The sequence below is a fragment of the Equus asinus genome, chromosome 8 (assembly GCF_041296235.1).
Source record: "Equus asinus isolate D_3611 breed Donkey chromosome 8, EquAss-T2T_v2, whole genome shotgun sequence".
Taxonomy (NCBI): domain Eukaryota; kingdom Metazoa; phylum Chordata; class Mammalia; order Perissodactyla; family Equidae; genus Equus; species Equus asinus.
This window is the reverse complement of record NC_091797.1, coordinates 37,775,731-37,792,470: the sequence shown is the minus strand read 5'-3', so window position 1 is coordinate 37,792,470 and position 16,740 is coordinate 37,775,731. Positions and strand designations below refer to the sequence as shown.

General features: G+C 38.5%; 1 protein-coding gene and 1 non-coding gene across 2 annotated transcripts in view; one reads left to right on the top strand and one right to left on the bottom strand.

Annotated features, from left to right (window-relative positions):
- Positions 1–10,377: 10,377 nt before the first annotated feature.
- On the bottom strand, positions 10,378–10,451 carry TRNAT-CGU (transfer RNA threonine (anticodon CGU)). Its single transcript has one exon. It is a non-coding gene; the product is annotated as a tRNA-Thr (tRNA).
- Positions 10,452–11,656: 1,205 nt separating this feature from the next.
- LOC106823165 (epididymal secretory glutathione peroxidase) overlaps positions 11,657–16,740 on the top strand; it is a 67,743-nt gene continuing 62,659 nt past the window's right edge. The window contains exon 1 of the mRNA XM_070515415.1: positions 11,657–12,076. The gene's annotated coding sequence lies outside the window, so the exon portion shown is untranslated. The remainder of the gene's footprint in view (positions 12,077–16,740) is intronic.

Below are 16,740 nucleotides of genomic sequence, written 5' to 3'. Positions count from 1 at the left end.
TGCCATATAAATCTTAAACTCAGATTGTCAATTTCTATTTTAAGGAAGACTACTGGGATTTTACTTTGCTTGTGTTGAATCTTTAGACCAATTTGGAGGGAGCTGCTGTCTTTACAATGTTGAGTCTTCTGATTCGTGAAGATGGTATTTCCCTCATTTACTTAAGTCTTAATTTCTCTCAGCTAACTTTTGCAGTTTTCAGTGTACACGTCCTGCACGTATTTTAAAATTTATCCTCAAGTATTTCATAGTTTTGATGCTCTTGTAAATGTCTTTAAAAATTTTTCAATTTTTCTTTGCTGTTATAAGGAATTACAATGTTTTAAAAAAATTGACCTTGTAGTCTGTACTCTTGATAAACTCACTTATTATTTCTACCAGTTTTTTATAGATATTTCGGGTTTTCCATGTAGCTGATCATCTGAAAATAGAGACAATTTTATTTTACTTCTTCCTTTAGACAATTTATGCCTTTCATTATTTTTTCTTGCTTTATTCGTACTGGCTAAGACTTCCAGAACAATGTTGAATAGAAATGATGAGAGTGAACACGCTTGCCGTATTCTTCATTTTATGGGGAAACATTCCATTTTCACCATAATATATAATGACAGTTGTATGTTTTCTTTCTATGTCCTTTATAAAATTAAGGATGTTCTCTTCTGTTCCTAATTTGCTGAAAGTTTTTATGTATTATGAGTAGATGTTGCATTTTGTGAAATGCAAGTGTACTTTGAGATAGTTATATGGCTTTATTTTTAATTGTTAATATGATTAACCAACATTAATTGGTTTTTGAATATTACACTAACCTTGAATTCCTGGAGTTTATTCCTGGAGTTTATCCCAAGAATATCCTGCTTGGTCATCTTGCACTATCATTTTATGAACTGCTGGATTTGATTTGCTAGTATTATTAAGGATTTTTTTTTTTTTATGAGGAACATTGGTCTGTAGTTTCTTTCCTTCTAATGTCTTTGTCTGTTTTGATATTAAGGGAATGCTGGCCTCATAAAGTGAGTTTAGATGTGTGCCCTCCTCTTTTACTTCTTGAAAGAATTTGTATAAAATTGGTATTACTTATTCTTTAAATAATTGGTAGAATTCACCCTGAAGCCATCTAGGCCTGACTTTCTTTTGGTGAGAAAATAATAAAGTATGAATTCAATTTCTTTCATAGATGTAGGGATATTTGAGTTATCTATTTTTTCTTGAAAAAACTTTTGGTAATTTGTGTCTTTCAAGGAATTTTTCCATTTCACTTAAGTTTCCAAGGTTATTCATAACACCCCCCTATATCATTTCAATATTTGTAGAATCTCTAGTGAAATCCCTTTGCATCTCCTCTCTCTTTTTTTCCTGAAGACTATGGCTAGAAATTTATTGATTTAGAGAGGGAGAGAAAGACAGAGACAGAGATGGAGAGAGACTTGAGGAAATTCAGGATTTCTAGGGCCCAGTTGTTTGCATCTTCCCAGTCAAGGCCCCGTGCATGTGATAACATGATAAACAGCTTGACTCATGGAGCAAATTAAGTAAGTGATGATTATTTTTTAAAAGGCATCGTTTAGGGATAGTTTGTTATGTAGTAATAGTCAAGCAAAATGCAAATTAAAACCAGAACAAGATATCACTAGACACTAGGATGGCTAAAATGAAAAAGAATGATAATTCCATGAATTCCTGAGGCTGTGGAACGATTGAAATGGTCATATGTTGCTGATAGAAGTATAAGATGGTGCGACTTCTTTGGAAAATAGTTTTGTACTTTCTAATAAAGCCACACATATACTTCTCTTATGATGCAGCAGTCCCACTATGTACTTTGTCATAGCCAAGAGAAACTAGTGTATATATGCCCAAAAAAGTTATGTACAAGATTTATAGCAGTTTTGTTAACAATAGCTCAAAATTTGCAACAAAATACAATTTTGATAAGTAGCATTTTTATTATTTTTCAATTCAAAATACTTTCTAGTGATTTATTCTTTGACTCATAGATGTTTTTGAAGTACATGTCTCAATTTTGATAAAAGGAGATTTTCTAGTTATCTTTTTATAATTGTTTTTTTTTAAACATTGAGACTTGAGGTAACAACTGTTGCCAATCTTCTTCTTCTTTTTTTTTTATTCTTCTCCCTAAAGTCCCCCAGTACATAGTTGTAGATTCTAGTTGTGAGTACCTCTGGTTGTGCTATGTGGGACTCCACCTTAGCGTGGCCTGATGAGCAGTGCCACATCGGTGCCCAGGATCCGAACTGCCGAAGCAGAGCGTGTTCTTTTTTTTTTTCCCCAAAGATTGGCACCTGAGCTAACAACTGTTGCCAATGTTTTTTTTTTTTTCTGCTTTATCTTCCCAAACCCCCCGTACATAGTTGTATATCTTAGTTGCAGGTCCTTCTAGTTGTGGGATGTGGGACGTCACCTCAAAGTGGCCTAACGAGTGGCACCATGTCTGTGCCCAGGATCTGAACCCTGGGCCACCGCAGCGGAGCACGTGAACTTAACCACTCAGCCACGGAGCTGGCCCCATAATTCTTAATACCTACTTTCATTGAATTGTGGCATTGTGTTCAAAGAACATCTTCTATGTTGTTTCACTTCTTTGAAATGGATTGAGGCTTGTTTTATGACATTATATGTTCAATTTTTCTAAATTCTATATGTATGCTTTAAAATATTTTGTACTTTGCAATGTTGGATTCGGTATTTTCTATAGGTCCCTTACGTCAGATTTTAAATTACTAATTTTTTCTCTTTGTTATGGAATTTACTTTTTGCTTGCATTAATTATTGAAACATGACTAAATCTCTTAACCTGATTGTGGATTTATCTATTCTCTGTATAGTACTGAGAATTTTCACTTTATATATTTTGAGGTTATATAATTAGGCATATACAAACATAAAATTTTTACTTTCTTTCTGAATTGAAGCTTTTATCATTTTGAAGTGTCTCTCTCTATGTCTAGTAATGTTGCTGCACTAAATTCCATTTTATCTGATATTAATATAAGTATACCAGATTCATTTTGGTCAATGTTTTTAGGGTTTAACTTTGGCATCTATTTTCTTTAAATCTTTCTGTGTTCTTAACTTTTAGATGAGTCTCTTGGAAACATCATATTACTGAATTTTTATTAACTTAATTAGTGTCTTGTATAAGAAAATTTTTATGTTTTGGTTAATGTAATTGCTAATGGAATGGGACTTTTTGAGCCATCTGTTTTTCGTTTCCTATTGGCTTTCACTTAATTTTTAAAAGGATTCCTTTTTCCTTCCGCCTGTTTTAAAGTTGTACATTGTACCTTTTCTTTTGTGGTTACCCTACAAATCAGAACAAGTGTACTTTACTTGTTAAACTTTAAATTTAGTATGTTTTTCTTTCCTCTGGATAGTAAAAGGACCCTAGTACATTTTAAATTCATTTACATTTCTCCTGACCTATATAAAATTGACATGTATATTGTAAATGTATCTTCTTTTGGAAATCCTTTTAGATATTATCATGTTTGCTTCACATGGCAAAATCATACATAATTATTCACATCTTTGTTAATTTTTTTTTCATTTTTTAAAGGAGATACAGCCTTGTTGAGACACAAATCCTTGAGAATGCTCCGTGTGCACTTGAGAAGAATGTGTATTCTGCTGTTTTTGGATGGAATGTTCTATATATGTCTAAGTCCACCTGGTTTAGCTTTTCATTCAATTCCACTGTTTTCTTGTTGATTTTCTGTCTGGATGATCTTTCCATTGATGTGAGTGGGGTGTTGAGGTCCCCTACTATTATTGTGTTATTTTTAATATCTTCTTTTAGGTTTGTTAATAGTTGCTTTATGAACTTTGGTGCTCCTGTGTTGGGTGCATAGATATTTATAAGTATGGTGTCTTCTTGATGGACTGTCCCTTTGATCATTATATACCGCCCCTCTTTGTCTATCTTTACCTGTCTTATCTTGAAGTCTACTTTGTCTGATATAAGTATTGTGACACCTGCTTTCTTTTGTTTGCCATTAGCTTGGAGTATCATCTTCCCTCCCTCCACTCTGAGCCTGTGTTTGTCACTGGAACTGAGATGTGTTTCCTGGAGGCAGCAAATTGTTGGGTCTTGTTCTTTAATCCGTCTTGCCACTCTGTGTCTTTTTATTGGAGAATTCAATCATTTATGTTTAAGGTGATTAGTGATGTATGAGGGCTTAATGCTGTCATATCACTCGTTTCCCTGTTTTCCTGTATTCGTTTTGTTTCTCATCCTTGTGTTTTGGTCTACCCATTGAATTATGTAGTTTTTTATGATGCATTTCTTTGTTTTTTTCCTTATTTATTTTTTTGTGTCTCTGTTCTGATTTTTTGTTTAGTGTTATCCTGAAGTTTGTATTCAGAACCTCGTGTATAAGATAGTCCATTTTCTGATGGCCTCCTATTTCCTTAGTCTAAACCAATTCAGTCCCTTTCCTCCTCCCCTCCTAAGTTGTTTTTCTCATATCTTATTCCAACTTGTGTTGTGAGTTTGTGGTTAAAGTGACAAGATTGTCTTTGTTTTTGGTGTTTTCCTTCCCTTTGTCCTAATGCTACAGTTGAATATTTGCTATCCTATTCTGATTCTGTCTACCTATTTATCTCCTTACTCTGTGTTTTGTGACCCCTTTCTCTCTTTTTTCTTTTTTCAGGTATGAGGGCCTTCTTGAGGATTTCTTGTAGGTGGTGTCTTGTGGCTACAAAGTCCCTTAGCTTTTGTCTGTCTGGGAAAGATTTAATTTCTCCTTCACATCTGAAGGATATTTTTGCTGGATAGAGTATTCTTGGCTGAAGAGTCTTGTGTTTTAAAGTTTTAAGGGGCCAGCCCCGTGGCCAAGTGGTTAAGTTATCATGCTCCACTGCAGGCAGCCCAGTGTTTCATCGGTTTGAATCCTGGGCGTGGACATGGCACTGCTCATCAAGCCATGCTGAGGCGGCATCCCACACCCCACAACTAGAAGGACCCACAACTAAGAACATACAAATATGTACGGGGGGCTTTGGGGAGAAAAAGGAAAAAAATTAAATCTTTTAAAAAAAAGGTTTTAAATATGTCATTCCACTCTCTCCTAGCTTGTAAGGTTTCTGCAGAGAAATCCAGTGAAAGCCTGATAGGGGTTTCTTCGTAGGTTATTTTCTTCTGCCTTGCTGCCCTGAGTAGTCTTTCTTTGTCATTCATTTTTGCCAGTCTTACTACTATATACCTTGCAGTAGGTGTTTTTACATTGACAAATCTAGGAGATCTGGAAGTTTCTTCCACACATATTTCCCTCTCTTTCCCTAGATTTTGGAAGTTTTCTGCTATTATTTCTTTGAACACACTTTCTGCTCTGTTCTCCTTCTCTTCACCTTCTTGAATATCTATAACTCTTATGTTGCATTTCCTCATTGAGTTGGATATCTCTTGGAGACTTTCTTCATTTCTTTTTAGTCTTAGTTCTCTCTCCTCTTCTGTCTGGAGCATTTCAACATGTCTATCTTCGATTATGCTGATTTGCTCCTCTAGGATATCCACTCGAGCATTCAGGGAATCCATATTTTGTTTTATCTCTTCCATTGTGTCTTTCATCTCTAATATTTCTGATTGATTCTTCTTTATAGTTTCAATCTCTTTTGTGAAGTAGCTCCTGAACTGGTTGAATTGTTTCTCTACATTCTCTTTTACTTTGTTTAGTTTTTTGATGATAGCTATTTTGAATTCATTATCATTTAGCTTACATATTTCTGTGTCCTCAGGACTGAGTTCTGGGTGCTTGTCATTCTCTCTGGTCTGGAGACTTAATGTAGTGTCTGATATTGGAAGGTCGGGTCTTTCTCATTCTGATATTATTTGGTTGCTGTTACAGGCTATCACCACTGGCTGGGGGTCGAGAGCCATGTATTCTGAGCCCTCTTCCTTGAGCCGAGACCCCAGGAGCTGGAGCCACGCTGAGTGGGTGGGGAGGAGGCGTGCTGTCTCCTGGGGTCTTGGCTGGGTAGATCACCCTTTACGAAAGCTTTTGCCCCATTAGGGGGCTTCCCTCTAGGCTGCAAGGGCCCTAGGGAGTCCTGGGTGATCCCACAGTTGCGTGACCCCTCCCCCATTCCTTTCCTCATGGATCCTCCTGTGGCAGCAATTGCAGTATTTAGGGGAGGGAGCAAAGTTTTCTCTTACCCAGTTCCAGCTACCCTGCTGGGGGCTCCAGCCTCTCTGCCCTCCATCGTGTGACTGTGTGTCTCTCTGAGGTTTTTGTGTTGTTAGGATGTCTTCTGTTGGAGTATGGATGTCCCTTTTTGTTGTATGTTGGAGGGGAGAAAGTCCCGGGCAAGTTCTCTCCACCATGATGCTGACATCACTACCCCCTTTGCCTTTGTTTTTGAAAGATCCTTCTTCTAGTCAAAGAATTTCATATTGATTCTTTTTTTCTTTTAGTGCTTTAAAGATATTGCTGTACTGTGTTCTGGATTGCATTGTTTCTGATGAGATGTTTTCCATCATTGTCTTGGAGTAGTTTTTTTCCTATTTCTCTTGCTTAGGATTCATTGAGCTTTTTGGATTTGAAAGTTTATAAGTTTCAGCAAAATGAAAATTCCAGCCATTCAGTATTTTATCTATCTCTCTTTCTTCTATCCTTTTGACACTCAAATTTCAGATATATTAGGCTGCAGAATGATGTGCCACTTAGTCTTCTTTTCTTTCTGTGTTTCATTTTGGTTAGTTTCCATTGTTGTGTCTTCTAGTTCACAAGCCTTTATTTTGCAAAGTATAAATTGCTCTCAATCCCATTCTGTGAATTTTTCATCTCTGACTCTGTATTTTAATCTCCAGAGAGTGAGTGTCTATCTCTCTCTTTTATTTCTACCCTTTTACTGCCAAAGTAACAAATCTAATACGTTAGGAGCTTTGATAATAATTCCTTTCCTATTTATCCCAATCTCCCCTTCATCTCTCAGCAATTTTGGCAGGCTCACTTCTGATGTATGGGCTCCCTCCATTTGGTTAAATCATTTCATTTGAAGGAATAGCATTGTTTCTATGTCATATCTATAGAACTAATAACTTATGACTGTGCAATGTAGGCCATATTTTTCTAAAACTGTTATCTCTTCTAGTATATTATAACTTGAGGGCTCATATTCTCTCATGACATATATGCACTTTATTAAATGCTCTACAGGGCCATGCACTTTATAAAGTTTCAATAATGAGGAGGAATCCTGAATAATGACTTGCAAATAGAACTATTTTTCTTTTTCTTTCTCTTTTTCTGGAGGATGATTAGCCCTGAGCTAACATCTGCTGCCAATCCTCCTCTTTTTGCTGAGGAAGACTGGCCCTGAGCTAACATTCATTCCCATCTTCCTCTACTTTACATGTGGGCCGCCTACCACAGCATGGCTTGCCAAGTGGTGCCATGTCCACACCCGGGATCCAAACTTGCAGACCCTGAGGCTGCCAAAGCAGAACGTGCAAACTTAACTGCTGCACCACTGGGCTGGCCCCTGGAATAATTTTTCTGATTCAAAGGAAAAAAAAGACACTGAAAGTAAACAGAATTATAAGAGTTCAACAATAAAGATCAGTCAGCCACCAATTTTCTTGATATCCTTCACTTGCCCCACTTTGGATTTTCAAAAGTTTTCATTATCAGTATCTGATGCACAATGTGAATACCCTCCTCACATCTAAAGCTCTTGGGTTGAACTTTTCCATGGGAAAATTTTGTTCAATTGAGTGAATATGGAGGACCAGTAAAAAGACTTCCAAGCAAGTTTCTTAAGTCCCTAAATCATACCCTGAGCCAGGGATTCAGGAGTATGTGACTTATTGGGGGAGTGGTCCTCACAATGGGGAAGGGGAAGTAACAAAGCAAAGATGTATGCTTGGGTAAAGTCTAGCCTTGACTGACCCATGGGACAGTAGGCCCTGGAGCATAAATCACAGAGCAGGGTGGGCAATGAGTTAAGGGGTTCGGAATTTTGTATCCTTCCCTCCCATCAGTTAGTTATTGGCTATAGCTGGGGATGGGGTGGTGGTATAATCTATTAGAGGTCTCAAAACAGTCTAGGGAAATTCACCAGGGAAGGTCACAGGGATAAGTCATTGGGAGGATGGATGTAGGGGCCTGTTAAAACAAATGAGAAGAGGAAAAAAATTGAGGAGGGGTACCCAGATCATGTACTAGAGTAGAACAACTATGTAAGTGGAAGATATTCAGGTTTGTAATTTTAAGCTGAAGTGTAAATATCCTGTATGTCATGTATTAATTTAGGAAAAATAATAGATTTTATTATTTGCTAGTATAAATTACTAATTTTGTTTTAATGCTTTGTGTTAGTTTCCTAGGGCTGCCATAACAAATTACCACAAACTGGGTGCCTTAAAACAACAGAAATGTACTCTTTAACAGTTCTGGACATAGAAATCTGAAATCAAGTTGTGGGCAGGGTCATACTCCTTTAAAAGGTTCTAGGAAGGAATCCTTCCTTGCCTCTTTCAGCTTCTAGTGGTTGCTGGCAATCCTTGGTATTCTTAGCTTGTGGCCAATAACTGCAACCTATGCCTCTGTCTTCACATGGCCTTCTTCCCTGTGTGTCTGTGTCTCTGTGTCCAAGTCTCTCTCTCCTTCATCTTCTAAAGACACCAGTCACTGAATTATGGCCCATCTTAATCTGGCATGATCTTATTATAACTTGATTACATCTGCAAAGGTGCTATTTCCAAACAAGGTCACATTTACAGGTACTAAGGGGTAGGACTTCAACATATATTTTCAGGGGACAGAATTCAACCCCAAACATGCTTGGAACTCTTATCTGTAAGTTTAGAATAATACCTCAGAATATTGTTGCAAGAGTTTTACATTTGACCCCAAGCAATTATTCAATAAATACAAACAATGATTAGCACAACAATATAGTGTACTTTATTGATTGCTTATTTATGTGCCAGATAGCCTTTAAAAATATTTCATGTGAAATTGCTCATTAAGTCCTCCCATTGACTCTATTAGGGAGGCCTCTCACTATTTCCTTTTCACATATGAGGAAAGTGATGCCCATTGAGGTAAAGTAAGTTGCCAAAGGTTCCTCAGCTAGTGGAGTAGCTGAAGTTTGAATACAGGCAGTGTAACCTAGTTCAATAGAGTCCTAATTAAAATGAACAGAGGTGAGGTCCAGGCATAGTTGGGGGACAATTTTCTGATTATTTAATCCTGCCATTCATGGTACTTAGATTAATGTAGTAGCCACTTTGTGACTATTTCTCATTAAAAAGTGAAAAAAATAATTTTGAAACATTTGCCAGTGATTTTATCCAAGAGACAGGCTGATGCTCTCTGATTACTCTGCCCCACCCTATACACTCCCCATACTCTTTCCTTGCTCTATTTTTCTCTGTAGACTTCATCAGTACCTCATACGCTTGCTTATTTTGCATATTCATTTCTTTATTTTCTGTGTCACCTCCACCAGAATGTAAGATCCATGAGAGTAGTCATTTTTGTTAGCTTTGATCACTGTTATATTTCCTGCCCTTAGAAATATGCCTGAGGTGGTTACCAGTGGCATGGATGGGGGGTGGGTGAAATGGGTGAAAGTGGTCAAAGGCACAAGAAATATGCCTGGCACATAAAAGACCAGCAGTTAATATTGCTGGATTAATGGATGAATGAATGAGAGACAAAAAGACATAGAATAAATAAATATCTAGGGCTGAAACTAAATTGCTTTAGATATCTGGCAGAATTCTCCTAACTGCTTTTTTCTCACGGCAACTTTGTCCTGGCTCTGGGAGTGCTCATGTCAAGAACATTCTAGTTCCTGGTTCATCATCATTCCTTAAGCTTTCCAGTTTTTTCCTTAACAGGATTAAATGGGAATGTAATTGTTCTTCCTCACCGCCCCTTCAAAATGGCAAGCATTCGCCTGCAAACATCTTAATTTTCCTTTGTAGGTATTAGTGGATTCATAGTTCATTAATTTACCTAATTTTGTGAAATCAATTACAGAGTTGGAGACTGTTAGAATCTATAGAGATTATACATATCTACCTGTCAGGATGCTTTAAACTGTAACACATTGTAGGTGCTCAAAAACATTTTGCTACAGTTTAAGGCAAAATTTATGTGAAACGTGATTGAGGTAAGGTCACATGCACTATTCTCTGGTGGTGGTTTGCATTTGAATCGCCGTTTCCTTAAGAATCTACTTCTTTTCAAAAGAATCTGAGCAGGTTGCAATCAAGCAATTTGCAATGTATCCGGTTGGGCTCCACCGCTGTAAGTTTCCTGAGACTTTCCGGGGATCAGTAAGAAGACACGGTTAACTCGCTAACAAAATGGTCTTCAGAAAGGGTTGATTTCCTGGGAAAACACAAGGCCCTACTGGGAGTCGAACCCAGGATCTCCTGTTTACGAGACAGGCGCTTTAACCAACTAAGCCATAGAGCCACCTGAAACCACGGGGTTGAACTGAGTCTATCTCATTTTACTTCGACTGGGTGAAAAAATGAGTTTATACTACACAGTGTTATCTGTTATCTTTAGAAAACATGCCGACTCCAGGGAGATGCTTCACTTACTCAGGATGCGCTGGAGACAGAAAAAGACAAAAGAAAAAGTATCAGGCAGGTGCAGCGTTAGGCAAAGGACTTTTCTTTTATCCCAAGGAAAAGCGTTTCAGAAACTTGAGGCAATGCAACATGTGGTGAAGCGTATTCAAAGGAAAAATATATACACCATTTGTTTAAAAAAAAAAAACTTTCAAGAATTTGCATAAAATAACTGGCCATATGTAACAAAGCTTGAGATACCTGAAGGTGCCAGACTTGTGAGAGGAGGAGCAAGCATCTCTCGGTGGAGCCGAGGAGTCTGCGCTTTAAGGCAATCTTCCTTCAGCTACAGGTGTCAGCCGGTCTAGTTTCTCTTCAAATCCCAAAATGTCATTTTCAAGAGCACGGTAAAGATCTGTTGTAATAACTTTCCACTGGGAGCATCTCCGGAGCGGTGCGCAGGTGGGTGTGGGGCTGGGAGGCAGGAGCATCCGCAGCTGCGGCCTCCGGAAATTTGGCGAACATTTGAAAAATCCAACCAAGAAAAAGAACCATTTGTTTGCTCTAGTTTCTCCCCACCTTTTGTCCTCTTCTGTTCCCCTAGGGCTAGGTTTTTATACTCAGCCAGTTTAATCAGCTCGCAGAAGAGGTTATGCTTTCTCCCCTCCAAGCTGGTCCGTGCACACCACGGTGGCCAGCCCTTTTCTCCCAGGTGGTTGCAAACCCCCGGGGACGTGCAGAGAGCCCGACCCGCGGGCGGTCAACCTGATCGCGGCTGCGCGCCCCCAGAAGGCCCCGCGTAGGGTCTGGGAAGGGCGGTGGGGGTCGGGTGAGTCCGCCGGCCCCAGAGCCCCTAGGACAGGCGGGGACTGAGACGACTGAGGGGATGAGGGGCAGGGAGGCTGGCACAGGGGAGAGGAGACCCGAGGCCCTGCCTAGACCGCGGTGGTGGTGTTGGAGCCGGCGGGACACATCCTTTTAGGGCCCGGGAGAATGCGAAAACTCGCATCAAATGCAAACGGATCCCCGCCCTGGACTTTGGGAATTAAGACCATGAACACATTCAGCAAAAAAGTATGTCTGTCCGCACATACGTTTCTTTCCGTACCTTTCACAACAGGGACCTTATTAAAAGCCCGGGCCTCGAATTCCAAGTGGGTAGGGATGGGGAGGCTGGGAATGGGGAGGGGAGCTCGTCTGTCTTCTGGTCGCCAACAGGAAATGAAACTTCCCTCCGCCGAGCCGTAAGCGCCATGGGCCAAACTGAGACTCTTTATCTCGCGTCGTCACAGTTCCAGAGCCAGGTCGGCCATGGTGATTTTCAAGCGTTTATTTCAGTGATTGATTCTTCTAGAATCTAATGGCTTTTATTCTCTGGCCACCTCCTCCTTTACACACGGGTATCGTAAGAGACGGCACAGGAGCGAAACTCGGGGCTCTCGGGTCTGTGTTGGATGGACAGAGAGGCAACGACCTGAAACCGAATTCTGATCTTTATCGGTCGCTGGGAGGACTCATTGCAAGGTAGGGAATCAGGGAGGATGCAGAACCTGAAGTTTTGTAGGGAATCGGGCGGACGGTCTAAGCATACGGTTTTAACTATAATTTGGCCTGGTTGAAGGACGTGAAGCTCCAAACGAGTGCGTGTTGAAAGGGAGTAGAGTAGATAGTCCATACTGAATTTAACTTCCTTATGCGCCGTTTGAACCTTAGAAATAGCTCTAAAAGAATTTGGTTTTTTTTGTAGCGGTCATGTGCCTGAGTGGCAAAGTGTTGGATGAGGGCTCTAGTGTCTTGGGGTGCGGAGAGTAGAACCCCACCCCTGCCCATCATTTTTCTTCGGGCTCTTCCGTAAAGGCCCGCCGAGAGGTCCAGGGAGAGAGCCCTTCCAGTCTCCAGCTACAGTACTTTGCCTTCTTGGGAGCTGCTGGTTTGGTAGAGACGCGTATAGGGAAGAACTTTGTCTTTATCATAATAAATTAAGGATAATTAAGATTCAGTTAAAGGAAAAACCAAGCTTTTCCTGTGTTTACCCTTTATTTTTCATATCTTCGGTCAAGATTTGGAATCTAAAAAGAGAGAATATTATTTTTTTAAGAAGATTGTATGTCATTTAGGTAACATTTTGACAGCTACCAAATCTGAAAAAGTGTCAAAGCAGATCCTCCTTACCCCTTTACTTCCTCTCCCCAGCTCTGCGACCCCGTCTCTCCTCCAAGGTTCTGCCTTACAGGCAAACATATTCATTTTTGTGCTTCCTTCCAAGGACACTTTTTGCACATACAAGTGCATGCATATATATCATTAGTCCTACTTTTTACTCTAATGATAGTGTATCAAACACACTCTTACACACCTTAATCACTTCAAATATCCTGGAGTGATTCCCATAGAAAAACATAAAGAGCCACTTTGCTCTGGCAGCTACTATTCCGTTGAATTTGTCCACTCAGTTATTTTTGCCCAACCAATGCTGCTGTGAACAACTTTGTATATTGAACATTGCACATGTTTGTGGAAAGTTTCCAGAAGTGGAATGGATAAGTCCAAGCTAGGTTCTATGGTAATGTTGATGGACCTTCCCTAGAAGGCTTCCCAAGATATTAATGCCAATTTTCACCCCTACTGGGAAAACTTGGAGCGCTGGTTTCACTGTGCCATGACCAGCATAGTTTATTAAATAGTAACATTAACGTGTATATAGTGCTCACTAGATGCTTAGTATTTCCTATCTTTACATTTATTAAGACGTTTAAGCTTCATAACAATCCTATGAGGCTATTACCGTATTTACCAATACTTAATGGATAAGAAAATAGGCTTTTCAGTTTAAATAGCCTGCCTCAGGAGAACAGAGAGAACAATCACGATTAGAATCTGTGTCTGTAACCAAGGAATTTCTTTTTTTTTTTTTGGCCAATTTGATAGATGAAAAGTAGTATCTCAGTATAGTTTTATATTGTCTCCCCCTCTAATATTGTGAGACTAAAATCTTTTCAAAAATTTTAAAGCCGCTTGCTTTTCCTTTTTATGAAATGGCTATTATAATCCTTGTCCATTTTTCTGGTTGATGATTGGATTTTTCCTTTGATATGTGTTATCTCTATGTCAGAGAAATTTGTGTGTGTGTGTAATGAACTGTGAATATTATTTTTTGGTCACTTACTCATTTGTCTTTTCACTTTACCTGCAAGTGTTTTTTAATCCAAGCAAACTATTATTTTGAAGTTCATAAGCTGAGGAAAAATAGACATTACTCATCCAATAGGGATCTGAAGTGTGTATGATTATGGAGGTGGGAAAGAGGTTCTCCCCTCTCTATTTAGCCACACTAGCCATGAGACTGCTGTCTGGCATTTGTTTAATAATGAGTTTTGCCATTAAAAAAAAAATCCTAGTATTCCTGGAGTGAATTTTCTTTGGTCCTGTTGCATTAATTATTCTTGCTGGATTCTACTTAATATTTTATTTGAGATGTTGATCTTTAGATATTGAATTGAATTGTTCTCATTTGTTTTCTTTGGGGTACTATTTACATCAGGTTTTGGTGGCCTTAATGAATGGATTGGGCAGTTTTCCATTTCTTATGCCCTGGAACTGTTCAACTCACAAGAATCGTCTGATCCTTGGCACTGGGACGGAACTTGCCTAAGGGAATGAGTAATTTTCATGGTGGTTAGAAATGGGAAGACCTCTGACACCCTCTTCATTTACTTCTGTGGTCATTATTCTACAAGAATGTATAACTTGGGCATGTCCTAAAGTGTCTCTGATTCTCTATTTCTTCCCTTGTTGGGAGATAGTGACACCAAAGGATTCAATGATTGACTGCCTCTATTGCCCTAGTACAATGCCTGGCACATGCAAGCCTTCAGTCAATGTTATTCATTATTATTATCACATCAATAGTGGTAATTTATATTGTGCTAAATTCTATGTCATTCATTACAGTTAGATTCTCAGATACAGAGGTATAAAGCTGTAAATAATATTTCATTTTTACTTAACATGTCCCTATTCATAAATCTCCTTTTTTATAACTAATTTTGAATTCTGATTTCATATTTTCCCTTGATTAGTCTTTCCATTGGTTTGTAGTTTGGTTTCATCTATCAAGAATGCTTTCTTAGCTCTCACAGCATGTCAGCAGCTTTTCTCTATTAAAATCCTCTCTTCTACTTTCATTTGGTTGGTTTTATTGGTCTTTTATTTGCTTTGTAAGTGGAATACTCACCAGTAATCAAATTATTTTAATATTTCCTATTTTCTAAAGAAAAAATGCATTTAAAGTTATAAATTTTCCCCTCTGATCTGCTTTTGTTGCATCCTGCTGGTAATGAGGTTTTCTTATTATCATTTTTTCCTACAGAGCCTATAATATCAGTTTTGATTTTCTTTTTCAGCCAAGATATTTCTCAAGAGCATTTCATTTTTTTAAGTATAAAACTTTGTTTTTCTGATTATATTTTGATTATGATTTTGTGCCTTATTTTCTAGTGCATTATTAATCTTCTAAATTAAAAAATATTTTGACATTTTCTTACTGGACAAATATATAGTCAATTCATGAAATCCCATGGACAGTTTAAAAATGGTGTATTTTTCATTTTTAGGAAATAATTTGTAATTATCAGGTAAATTTTGTTGATAATTCTTTAAGTTTCTTATAATGTTACTTATTTCTTGGTCCATTGATATTTCTTAGACTGAGAGAAGAGAATTAAAGCCGATTGCTAAATTGTGTCTGTCTTTCTACTTATGTCTCTGGATGAGTTTCTGCTGAATGAAAGTTGCTGCTTTGGTTTATTGATCATGACCATTAAAAAACAAAAATCCTTATATCTCCACTTAAATTGTAAATTTTAGCATTTGAAGTCCCTTCTTTGTTTCATTTAATAGTTTTGTCCAAAATTCCGTCTCAAATAATATTGTCCATGAGTGCTTTCTTTTTGTATGAGTTTGCCTAATATCCTTGTCTGTCATTGATTTTCAATCTTGCTGATTATTTCTGAGCCCTGTGGGTGAGTGGCAAGCTGGAGGAACCTTATGTGACAAGGGGTATTCAGGAAACAAAGAGCTCAGAAGACACTGGCTGTTGGTGTTCACAACATTTTGAAAGCCAATGACTGTGGTTAAGTGATACCCAATCTTCCACTGGTTAATCTGCCCACAGCAAAAATTGCAATTGAGATATTGAGTAGACCAAATATGTGGCTGTGTAGAGAAATTCTTGGGGGAATGAAATCTCTAATGCTAGCCAAGGACTTCCCAGAGACCTGAATAAAATGTTTCTAACCTGAAAATCTAGGGCAAGTGAGAGAATCACACTTTTAATGGGGTTTTTTTTCCTGCTTTTTCTCCCCAAATCCCTCCAGTACATAGTTGTATATTTTAGTTGTGGATCCTTCTGGTTGTGCTATGTGCGATGCTGCCTCAGCATGGCCTGATGAGTGGTGCCATGTCCACACCCAGGATCCAAACCAACGAAACCCTGGGCCACCGAAGCAGAGCGTGCGAACTTAACATCTTGGTCATGGGCCAGCCCCCGCACTTTTAATGTTGATGTTTTCTAGGTTCCATCTTTGGTAGTCCTACTTTTCTCTGAGAATATTCAGAAAAATATTCCATACACTCACATCTTTGAACACCAAAATGGGCTGATGACTTCCAAATACCTTTTACATAGACCTCTTTAGAATTTCATATGTTTATAGCCAACTGCCTATCAGACATTTCCACCTTATTGTCTCACAGACACCTGAACTCAAGTCCCTCCTCTTATTACTTTTCTGCCTGTTAGCACCACAATCTATTCTGTTAAGCTAAAAACTGAGTAATTACTCTAGATGACTCTCTTTCATTCATTTCTTCATCAAGTGAATATAGTGTTGCTGCTGTTTAGGCTCAAATAGGGATCCTTCCCCAACTAGTCATGGCAATCAGTGTGACATTCTAAGCTGAACCTACTGTTCTGAAAGCATAATCTGATGGAACTGAGGGCTTTGCTCTTAATCCAGTTAACCCAGTAGTGAGTCAGCTGCTCCAGAGATACAGTTCTAGTTTTAATCTGGTATTTGCCTTGTCTTAGAGAAGGTTTTATTCTAAGTAGATACCAATGTGATTTTTTAACTGGACAAAGACATTTTGGATCAAGTTTGACATAAAGGGATAGTTGAATTTGCCCCAAA